Source organism: Gossypium hirsutum, chromosome D13 (genome assembly GCF_007990345.1).
Source record: "Gossypium hirsutum isolate 1008001.06 chromosome D13, Gossypium_hirsutum_v2.1, whole genome shotgun sequence".
NCBI lineage: Eukaryota > Viridiplantae > Streptophyta > Magnoliopsida > Malvales > Malvaceae > Gossypium > Gossypium hirsutum.
The window spans coordinates 39323413-39336105 of NC_053449.1; the positions used below are offsets into that span (position 1 = coordinate 39323413).

General features: G+C 32.8%; 1 non-coding gene across 1 annotated transcript; it reads right to left on the reverse strand.

Annotated features, from left to right (window-relative positions):
• Window positions 1-10396: 10396 nt before the first annotated feature.
• LOC121225821 (small nucleolar RNA R71) lies at window positions 10397-10503 on the reverse strand. Its single transcript, XR_005923725.1, has one exon. It is a non-coding gene; the product is annotated as a small nucleolar RNA R71 (small nucleolar RNA).
• Window positions 10504-12693: the final 2190 nt, after the last annotated feature.

Consider the following 12693-nt stretch of genomic DNA (forward strand, 5'->3'; position numbering starts at 1 on the left):
ATGGAAATGTGCTTAGGCATTTGGCCAATATATGTTGGGATATGTTGTTTTTACTTACCTCATATGTGAAAAACTGGTAAGTTAAATTCCATTTTATACGAACTTATTAAGCTTAAATGCTTACTCTGTGTTATTTTTCGTGTTTTATAGTGAGTTTGAAGCTCGTTCAGGTTGGAAGCTTGTCGGAGCTATATCACACTATCCACTGGCTCTTTTGGTATTTTCGGTTGGTTTAAGTTTGGTTGTAATGGCATTTATAGGTTATTTTGGCTAATGTTAGCCTATGTGTTTTGGTTGTGGATATGACCATTTGATTGGTTTGCATTTTGGCCTTGTTGGTGAAATGGTATATTTTGATGTGTATATAAGTTGCCTTATATAGTTGAGGTATGGCTTGATATGGTAGAATAATGGAAGGTAAAATGGTGGTTTGAATATGCATTTTGTGTAAGCCTTGAATGGTTATGAATTGGTACTTATTTGAATGACTTATTTGGTGTTTTAGTGCACAAGTTATAAGTGAATTATATGACCATTTGAAGTTAGTTTTTATGTGTCATATATGGTACATTTTGGTATGTTTTTAATGGGTAAATCAAGTGGCATAATATGGCATAGTTTTGGTCAAACTTTTGTTGGTTAAATGATCAAATTGTGTTTATATTTGCACATGTTTATGAATTGTCATTTGAGGTGCCTAAGGGCATACTGGTTGTATGTGAATATAATACATGTTTAAGGATTGATTTTGCTTATTTTGGATGCCTTAATATGGCTTGTTTATATGCACAATGTTGAGTGTAGGTTGATGGCAAATTGGATGAGAAATATGGCTTGTAAAATGGCCTATTTTCGTCCACACTAGAAAAGGCACGGGCCTGTGTCTTAGCCGTGTGTGACACACGGCCTGGTGACACAGCCGTATGCCCCCTGTATTTTTCAAAGGGTTGCAAGTTAGGCTGTTACATGGCCTAGCATACGGCTTGACACACGGGCGTGTGAGGTTACATCAAAGGGTACACAGCCTAGCACACGAGCCTGTGGCTTGGTCGTGTGACCAAGTCAGAGAGTTACATGGGCACATACATAGGCTAGGACACGGCCGTGTGTCTCTATTTCGAATGCTCACACGGCCTAAGACATGGGCGTGTCTCTAGGCCGTGTGACCCTTGCAACTTTGAAATTCTTCAATGTTTTTCGAAAAATTCTTTGAGTTTCTGATTTAGTCCCAACTTGTTTCTAATGCGTATTTAGGGCCTCAAGGGCTCTTATAAGGGACAGTATATATGATTTTGATTAGTTTTATTATAAATTTTGATATGTTATGAAATGTTTGAAATTTTTGCCTATTAGATCTGTAAACTTTGGTAATGCTCCGTAACTTGTTCCGGTGACAGATACGGGTTAGGGTGTTACAACAAGCTCATCAAGTATTCAAGAGATCCTAATTTGACATATCATATTACAGCAGATCTTGTCATTATGCAATTGTTTTTTCTCAAGTGTCCTGCTGAGCTATTTTTCTTGTATCTTTTCTTCAAATTTTGAATTGGGGAGAATTTTTTTCTTGTAAATGAGGTTATTTTGGGGTGAGTGATTGTAACAATTGGATTCATTATGGGGGCTATAATTTTCCCTATGTAAGGGTAGTTTGGGCTTAAGCCAATAGGTGATTTAGAATAATTATTGAATAAGATCATTCACTGACCAAGACTCTACAAAGTAGGATTGGTGAATGCAAACTGCGTTAACAGATATTACGTGTTATTTCTCTCCTTACTTTGCTTCTTACTTCTAATTACCTTAAATTTGTTCTATCCCAACTTGTATTGCAACACCAGATGGAACAGTAAGTTGAAACATCCACAAATCGAAGCTTTTTTCAATGTGTTTTAATATATTTTATTGGTCGTGTATGAACTTACGCTTTGTGAGAGCATCAAATACAAACCCTAATTCAACCAAATTTCATTAACAATGTTAGAAATTAGATTTTAAGGTGACGTTTTGTTCAAAGAATGTATGATTACCTTTAGGGGGCATTTGGTTTGTCAAATCTTAGATTTTGTTCCCTAATAATATTACAAGAATGTAAGATTATGAGTGGAATGTGATATTATATTGTTTGGTCCATTTGGCAAGAATGTAAGATTGAAGTGTTTGGTTAACAAAATGTGAGATTACCTAAAAGCACATTTTACTCAAAATGTGAGATTACCTAAAAGCACATTTCAACAAGTTTAGTTTCTTTAATACTTTTTTGTCTCAAATTTCATAAAATTATGATAATTTTTTACAATTCTTATTTTTTTATTATAACTTATATATTAATAAGTAAATATATTTGTTGAAATAAATTTATAAATCATAATTATAATAATACATGAAAAGTGATTGCAACACCAACCATAATTATGGTTATAAGCATAATTAATATATTAATAAATAAATTATTTTTTAAAATATAATTATTATAGTTGCAATGTATGACATCTACTAGTTCACTATTAAGAAAAAAATATTGTTCGTTTTATTTAAGAAAGAAGCCTAAATTGATTAGAATAATAAAAAGCAAATGGAAAATTGATCCAAAATTTTAGATTATGCTAGTAACCTTAGATTACCTAGGGAATAGGTCGTAATGAGATTACACCCTATATTACGATATGTTCATAATATGATATTATAGGATGGTCGTAATGTTGAAATCCAAACATCGTAATCTCATTCGGAATGTGACATTACAAGCCGTAATTAATAAGTGTCAAAAGTAATATACTTTAGCCTCATTTTTAGTGTTTTTTGGGTGATTATGTGGTGTTAATTGTGAATTATATACTCCTAATCCTTTATATTCATGTTTTGATGCTTAATAGAGCACTTTGGAGAAATAGGAGTGAAAAAACATGTGGAAATTAGAACATTGGAGTAATCTAGAAGCTAAACACATGTAGTAGAGTTTCACATGGGCAGACCATACGGGCAGACTACACAGTCGTGTGTCCCACATGAGCGTGTGGATTTCACAAACCATGTGTGTTGACAGTTGGAAGTGACAACTTTTAAGTGTTGTAGCACTTTGAAAATGTATAAATAAGAAAATAAATGAGAAAAGAGGCAGCCATCATAGAATAGCACGAAAACTACTTGAAGAACAACATTGAAGCCGATTTTCGAGCAATTCTCCATCAAGATTCAAGAGTCCTAGTTGATTATGAAGTTATCATGAATTTCTTTTATTTTAGTGGTTATATTGTATTTTTGGTTTTTTTTATCTTGCAATTATGAACTAATTTTCTAAATATCTATGGGAGATGAACCCTAGGATGAATTATATTATTTGATTTCTAGTTTTATGGAATAAAACCTTAGCTTCTTTGTTTTCAATGATGAATGCTTAATTTTTCTTGGGTTAATATTTCTAGAAGGTTAATCCAAGCTTGATGTGCTTAAGTTTGAGGTTTAATATACCCTTCTTGAGATTAGATTGTGAATAATTGAATGGTGTTGCTTGCAATACTAGAAATATTACGACATAAATCTATCAGATTAGAGTAAAATCTAATAGGGGAATCCATAGAGCGAATAAATGCAATAATAAGGGTTTTAATTAGAAAGAAAATTCAATTAATCAACATAGATTTAGTTGCTCTTATGTTCGAAAGAGATATTAGCATAAATTAGGGATTTCTACTCACCAAAGAGGTAAGAAAAGAAATTGCATAAGTTAGATTAAGAACTATAGATGAAATCTAGGTGGATTTTGCCTAGGTATTGTTTTGTTACTTGGTTGTTATTTGAATATTTTTGTGTTTCATTCTTTGGTGCACTCATTAGTTAATATAGATAGTTTAATTTAATTTTAATTAAGCCATTGTATTATTAGGTTAAATAATATAAAGGTGATAATTATTAGTAATTGTAGTCCTCGAAGGAATGATATATGTGCTCACCATAGTTATACTATTAATTGATAGGTGCACTTGCTTTAGTCAGTTTATTAGTTAGTTTAGTGGACATCAGTAATGTTAGATCCAACAAACCAAACACCCCTTTAGTAGTAAGATTACTTAACACATTACAATCTATGATACATTATCTTGTTTGATTCATTTGGCTAGAATGTAATATTTTGATGTTTTGTTGACAAAATGTAAGATTACTTAAAAACACATTTTGCTAAATTATTCTTGTTATATAATTTCTTTAATAAATTTAATTCCTTTAATATTTTATATTTCATTTGTTTTTTATAAAATTATGATAACCTATAAATTTTATTTTTATTACACCTTATAATGTTTAAATTTAAATTTCATTTAACAACGATTGATTTTTTTTATTGTTTGAACAACTTAATCTAATTATCATATTGAAATGGTTGTCACATGTCTATATATATTATATTTATATTAAAATTTGCAATGTCTTCAATTAAATACTGATAAATTTTTATTAGATCGACACTTGAGTTTTACAAGGGAATTGATTACCTTTGGCTAGAATTTTTTTTAATTCCACTAATATTTTATTTGCGTAAAAAAATGAAATTGATAAAATAATATAAGTAAAAGACAAATTTGTCCAAACTTTTAGGGTCTATTTGGACAGTATTGTATAATTAAATGAAAGTGTAATTATTAAAGTAGTAATTATAGTCTCTTATAATTATAAAAAAAAATTGTGATTCTCTAGATGTGTTTGGCTGAGAGAGTGTAATTACATCTTCATTTCTTAAGCCACGTTTGGCACTATAAATTGTAATTCTTTTTAGCCAGTCCGTGTGATGTAGCCCATGCTATGTGGGCTTTTGAACAATGGGACACATGGTCGTGTCCTAGCTCGTGTGATAGCCCATGTCTCAAGCCGTATGCTCCAAATTTAGCCCTTAAAACAAGACAACTCAAAGCCTATGCTATAAAAGTAACATATTTTAATCTCATTCTTAATGCATTTTTGGATGATTAATTATGCAAATTAGTGAATTTGATGCTTGTAATCCTCTAATTTCATGTTTTTATACTTAGAAGAGCATTTGGGTGCGAAAGGAGTGAAAATCGAGCCAAAATCGAACAAAAGAGTTGTTTTTAGGATCCACACGGGCTAGATACATGCCCATGTTCCAGCCCGTGTTGATTTCGCATCCTGCATCCCAAATACACAGAAAAAGCCAATTTTCAGGTTTTCCGAGCATTCTAAAGACTATAAATACCAATTAGCAGAATAGAGAATGGGGCAATCTGAGAAGATTGAAGAAAACACTCGAAGAACACCATCGAAATCAACTCAGAAGCGAATCTCCATCAAGATTAAAGATCTCCTTTTAATTTCTTTTGAAGTTTTATTAACTTTTTTTTATTTCTTGTGGTTATTCTGACTTTGAGATGTTTTCATTCAGGATTATGAACTAATTCCCTAGATACCTAGGGAGGATGAAACCTATGATGAATCCTTTTATTTAATTTATATTTTTACGCGATAAATACTTGATTCTTATTCTCAATTATGCATGCTTATTTCTTGTTTTAATATTTCTGGGATATTAATTCATGTTTAAGGTGCTTATTTCAGTGGAGAAAAAGTCTCTGTTTAAGAGTAGATCTAGCATAATTGGGTAGAGTTGCATGCAATCCTAGAAATAGGATGACATAAATCTACCGGATTAGAGTCAAATCTAATTGGGTAATCCATAAATCGAGTTAAAGCAACAATAGGGGTTTTAATTAGAAAGAGATGTCAATTAATCAACCTAGATTCACTTGTTCTTACTCTCGAAAGAGATATTAACATAATTTAGGGATTTCTACGGATCAAGACACAAGTGAATAAATCGTTTCATTCAGATTCGTAATAAAAGGTGAAGTCTAGGTGGATTCATTCCTGGGTATTGTCTATCTCAATGGTTATCTTCGATTCTTTTCCTATTTCCTTCTTTGTTGTGTTCTTAGTTAAATTAATTTAGTAATTTTAGATTAAAACAGATTAATCCAAATTCTCGGCTAAATAATAAAGAGACAATAATTACTAGTATTTTTAGTCCTCGTGGATACGATATTCTCTACTCACCATAGCTATACTATTGTTCGATAGGTGCGCTTGCCTTAGTCGTACTTATAGTTAGTTTAGTGACCATCAAGTTTTTGGTGCTATTTCTGGGGATTAAAATATTAGGAACACTTTATTTTTATTAATTTAGTCATTTATTTTTATTGCATTTTATTTTTGTTTTTAGTTTAATTTTTATTTTCTAATTTTTCTTTTATTTGCTTATGGCAGGTTCCTTTAGTTTATGAATAGAAGAAACCCATCGGGACCATTTTTATTTGATAGTGAAATTGAAAGTACAGGTTGTAGAAACCGTAGACAAGGAAGGCAGAGTTGAGAAAATTTAGTAGACGAACAAGAGGAAATTATTATTACTGAAGAGATGGGTGATAACCAGAATAATTAGCTACCTCCTGCAGTTGCTGCAAATCCAGCAAATCCAAATCTCATTCCTCGTACTGTGTACGATTTTTCCAAGCCCACTGTAACTGGGGTTGAATCGAGTATTGTGAGACCCACCATTGCTGCAAACAATTTCGAACTGAAGCCGAACACTATTCTGATGATACAACAATTTGTCCAGTTTGATAGTTTTCAAGACGAAGATCCAAATACTCATTTGGCCAATTTCATGGAAATCTGCGATCCTTTCAAGATCAATGGCGTCACTGACGACGCCATTTGTAACAATCTATTTTTCAGTGGCGTTGGAAACAGTGGCTTCGAGGCCACCAAATCCGACAAATAAGTTCATAAATATTATTACATAATATTTACGAGTCAAACATGGTTTAAAAATATTTTTGATTTGATAATTTATGTTATATAAGTGAGTTATTAAGTTCAAGTGATTTTAGAAAATGAGGTATCGGGACCTCGTTTCTATAAACCGAGTCATAAATATATTTATAAATATTTACAGAGTGTCATTAAGGTGATATTAAAGTTTCGTTGAAAATTTTTAACGTTTCGATAGTTAATTAAGCGAAAAGGTCTAAATTGTAAAAGTTGAAAAAGTCAATCACTATTAATTTAAAGGTGTTAATTGATTAAATAATTATAACTGGATGGCCTTATTGAGTAAATTATCCATCCTAAAGGTAATGGGACGGTTGGATGCTTAAATTTCTTTTTCTTATAATGTTTTATATGTTATTATTATATGATAAAGATAAAATAATAAAAAAGGTTAATAAAATTAAAACTTAAGCCATCATCTTTTTTAACATCGAATGGTCATGGAAAGAAAGAAATGGAGAAGCTTCAAGCTTTGGCCTAGCTTTGGACGATGCATGTAAGTCCGTTTTAGCACCGTTTTCAATAATTTTGATGTTTTTGAGATCATTACAACTAGGTCTAGCTAGCCTGTACCTTTGATTTTGAAACTATTAAAGATTTTGAAATTTTCCATTGATGAAACTTATGATTTTAGATGTTAATTGATGAATTTGAAATATTAGTTGTTATTTAAAAGTATTTTATTAAGTGATTTTTGATGAATTCTCTGATTAAGGACTAAATTGTTAAATTAATAATAATACAAGGTTTAATATGAATTTTTTTGCATAAATGGACTATTATGGATACCATGAATATTCAAATATGCTCAATTTTTGGTAAAAATGGTTAATTTGCATGTTTTGGGCTTAATAACTAAATTGAATAAAAGTAAAACTTAATATATTTAAATGAATTTTTTTATTGTCTAAATTAATATATTTAATGAAATTATTAATTTAGATCAAGATTTGGTGGAAAATTGAGGAAAATGGAAAATTACTAAAATACCCTTGAACCTTGGTATTTCTGCAATTTAGCTAGGTAAGTTTGTATGAAATGTATTTCGTATAATTTTGATTAAATTGAATGTTAATATGTGATTGTATTGTGATTATGAAACGACGTAAATCCAACGACATACGATGATTACCGAGCATTGTTTGAACCTTAGGAATTCATAAGATACAAATGACATGTCATTAGGGTTACATGATTTGGGTGCTAGTCCTTAACGTCCTACCGATGGCTGAGGTCCGACATGTGTTGAGGATACTCCACAGCTTGTGTGAGCACACCGATTCATAGCTCATGTGAGCATATCGATTCATAGCTTGTGTAAGCATACATGTACAGGATTTGACGGATTACAATTATATGAGCTAGCACACTATGTGTGACCTATCCCGAGTATGCAACGGTTTCTAGATGGTTCAACAGGCATTATTCGGATATGAAGTGGTAAGAGTTCGATATGAACTAAGATATAGATACATGTGAATTTCATTGAAATGGTATTACATGGTATATTGAAAGTGGAAATGGCTGATATACGTATATGATACATGAATAAATGTTGTGCTCTTCCATGTTTATAATGCTTATGTTATATGTTTATTTGGCTAACATGTTTGGCCTACATGTTAAGGCTTTGGCCAAGTTGTGGTTGGATTAAGCCATGTTAAACTTATAAGTTATGCATTGAAATGGTAAGTGCTTAAATGGAAATATGCTTGTGATCATGAAAGGGTGGTAAGGTTTAAATTATGTAATTTCTATTGAAATGGTTTATCATGTAGTTAGTTCCAAAATGAATTATGTTTAAATGCACTAGCTTGTGGCTATGGTTAAATGATATGTTTATGTCTCATGTGTATGCATATGAAACGGGTGTGGAAAGGTAATGAAACGGCTATGGTTAAATACTTGAAGTGTAAAATGATGAAAAAGGGAATGATGAGTTGACTTGATGTTGTTATTTAAGTTAATGAAAGTAAATGCAACGGAAAGTAATAAAATAAAAATGAAAATAAGAAAAAGTTAAAAGTTATTTAAAATCCTACTTTGCTAGGATGATATGTATATGTGATGCTGTGGATTTAGTCACTTTGTTAGTTGTTGAATATGATTTCATGAATCTTGAGGTATCGGTATAGGATTATTCTTGATATGTGTAAATTTCATATTTGAAATGGATTGATATGACTAAAGTTTATACGAGCTTAGTAAGCATTCATGGCTTACATAGTTGTCTTTCCTTTACTTCTTAGATTATTAGAAGCTCGATCGGGTTGGAAGCTCGTCAGAAATTTATCACACTATCTAGTGATTATATCGGTAGATTTTGATACCTTGGTTAAGGTTATAATGGAATGTATAGGTGGGCTATGTCTAATGTTTAATTGATAAGTTTGGTATATATATATATGACATTTTGGTTGATGTTTTAGCCATTATGTTTTGGCTTGTAGATTTAGTACTTTGAATGGTTGATATGTTGATATATGTATGTGGTCTTATGATGGAAGTTGAACATGTCCATATTGGTATGAAAAATGTAGTTGTCATATATTATTATTGATGCTAATTGTTAAATGGTAAATTTGGTATATTTGAATGTGAATTTGATACGTGAACAAAGTGGTAAGTTATGACATAAGTTTAGTTATAAGTTAGCTGAACTTTTGGCCAATTTATGTATATGGATATGCATGTTTAATGGTTGTAATTGAGGTGCCTTTTGAGCACATTGGTTGTATGCTTATGTACCTTGGTTGGATATCTTGTTATAGCAAGGTTTGTTGCACTTTGGCTACTTGATTATATGTGGAAAATTGGTGGTAGGTGGATCCATGTTTGGGTGAGAAAAATGTCTTGAAAGTGGCCTATTTTTCGTCCACACAGGCAGAGACACAGACGTGTGTCTCAATCGTGTGTGACACACGGCTAAGTGACACAGTTGTATGTCCCTTATAGCTTTCAAAGGGTTGCAAGTCAGGCTGTTACACGATCTAGCACACGGCCTGGCACACGAGTGTGTGAGACTATTTTGAAGGGTACACGACCTAGCACATGGGCTTATGGCTTGGCCGTGTGACCCAAGTCAATGAGTTACACAGGCACGGACATGGGCTGGGACATGGCCGTGTGTCCCTACTTTGAATACCCACACAGCCTAAGACACAGGCATGTGTCTTAGCCGTGTGAGTCACACGGCCTAGCCACACTGCCTTGTGACCCTTGTAGTTTCTAATGTGTTTTTTTAGGGCCTCGAGGGCTCGTATAAGGAACAATATGTATGCTATTGACAGAATTTTCTATGGTAAATGTTGTGAAGCAAATGATTTATATTTTTGAAAAGTTTTGAAATGTAAACTCTAGTAATGATCTGTAACCCTATTTTGACGATGATACGGGTTAGGTGTGTTACATCATTCGTTTATGGTTATTCCCTTTCTAGTTGAGGAACAAAGCAAAACAATGGTTGAACTCTTTACCACGAGGTTCCATCACCACATGGGCTCAAATGATCGAAAAGGTTCTGCTAAAGTACTTTCTATCGGCTAAGATAGTCAAGTTAAGGAACAACATCTCTTCCTTTGTGCAGATGAATTTAGAGACTTTATATGATGCATGGGAGAGGTATAAGGATTTATTGAGAAGGTGCCCTCACAATGGATTACCACTATGGCTACAAGTTCAAACCTTCTACAATGGCTTGAACCCTTTAACGAGGCAGTTAATTGACGCAACAGTCGGTGGAACTCTGAATAATAAAACACCTGAAGCAACTTATGAATTTATAGAAGAGATGGCACTGAATAATTATCAGTGGCAAGTCATAAGGATGAAGCCGATGAAAGTAGCCAGTGTTTTCAACTTAGATGCAATCACCATGTTATCAAATTAGGTAGAACAATTAAATAAGAAAATTGATGGTTTATATGTTTCTACACTGGTACATCTAATGATGCAATGCGATACGAATGGAGGAGGAATTTCTAACCTAGAATGTTTACCCTTCGCTCCTAGCACAGAGAACGAACAAGTCAATTATATGGGTAATAATTTTAAGCCTCTAAATAACCTTTATAGTAACCACTATAATGCAGGTTGGAGGAACCATCCCAATTTCTCTTGTGGTGGTCAAGGAAATCAGGGAGCACAACCCTTTCTGCGCTTCCAACAACAACCTTACCAACAAGAGAAAAAGTCGAATCTTGAGGAGATATTGACGAAGTTTATCTCGGTGTCAGAAGTCCACTTTCAAAACACTGAAGCAAAACTTAAAAATTAGCAAGCGTCAATTCAAGGACTTGAGAATCAAATCGGCCAACTTGCTAAACTAATTTCAAAAAGACCATAAGGTAGTTTGCCTAGCATACCGAAACTAACCCAAGGGAGTAGCTTCATGCAATTACTATGCGAGATGAAGAAGGGTTAGTTGAATTTGAACCAGAACTAAGATAAGAAATTGTGGTAAATAACGATGAGGTTGAGGTAAGCTAGAAAGGGCAAAAGCCGGTTATTTAAGGAATATAAACCTCGAGTGTCATATCCTAATGCTACGAAGAGAGACTGGACAAATGAACAATTAGGTAAATTTATTAAAATTCTAAAAAAATTACATATTAAATTACTGTTTGTTGAAGCTCTTTCGCAGATGCCCAACTATGTCAAATTTTTAAATGAGCTATTGGCAAACAAACGAAAGGTAGATGATTCATCGACTATGGAGCTCAATGTAGTTTGCTCGGCCATATTGAAAATAAACTACCCAACAAACTAAAAGATCAAGGGACTTTTACTATTCCTTGTTTAATTGGTAGTTTGAATATTGATAATGCTTTGGCTAATTTAGGGGCTAGTATTAATGTCATGCCCTATAAAATGTTTAAACAATTAGGTCTTGGGAAACCTAAAGAAACTAGGATGAGTATTCAATTAGTAGATAGAACCATTAGATATCCTAGGGGTGTTATTGAAGATGTGCTTGTTAAAATTGATAAATTTATATTTCCCATTGACTTTATTGTGTTAGACATGGATGAGGGTAGTGAGGTACCTTTAATTTTAGGGCGACCCTTTTTAGCAACTGCTAGAACTATAATTGATGTTGGTACGGATGAGTTAGTACGAGTGAGTTAGTACTTCGTGTAGGTGGTGAAACGATTACTCTCAAACTCGTGATTCTGTTAGAACATCTAGTATTTGAGATGATTTTACAAGTTCTGTTAATGTGAGTAACCATGCGGCTCAATCTTCTTTGCAAGAAACCCCTTGAAAAAATGTAATAGAGCCACGTTTCAGTCCATGCGACGGAAATAGATCAACTTATGAAGAACGAATATTACGAATCGATGAGGTAGATGAATTGCGAACACATGTCAAGGAGAAACTGAAAAACACGATGAAAATTCAAAGCGATGCCATGATAAGCATGTGGACTGAACAAATCGATTTAAGGTTGGGGACAAGGTACTGCTAGATAAAATGGATCCACGAATTGCCACTTCGAAGCTTGATGCAAACAGATCAAACCCTTTTACGGTACTGAATGTCTTCCCATACGGTACAGTCGAGGTAACTCATTTTCAATTTGGCACATTTAAGGTAAAGAGTACTCGACTTTAACCTTATTTTGATAATAGAATTGATAACAAAAAAGAGGAGTTTCGGCTCCGTGAACTTGAATGTTTAACTTTTGATAATTCTTTTAATTCTATTGCATGCTAATTTAAAATCTTTAAAAAACAATACGTGTTTTTGACCCATGCGACCTGGACACACATGCGTGTCCTTGGTCGTATGGACACTGGGACTTAAATTTTCAAAAAATTCGACGGTTACATGGCCTAAAATGGTCCACAC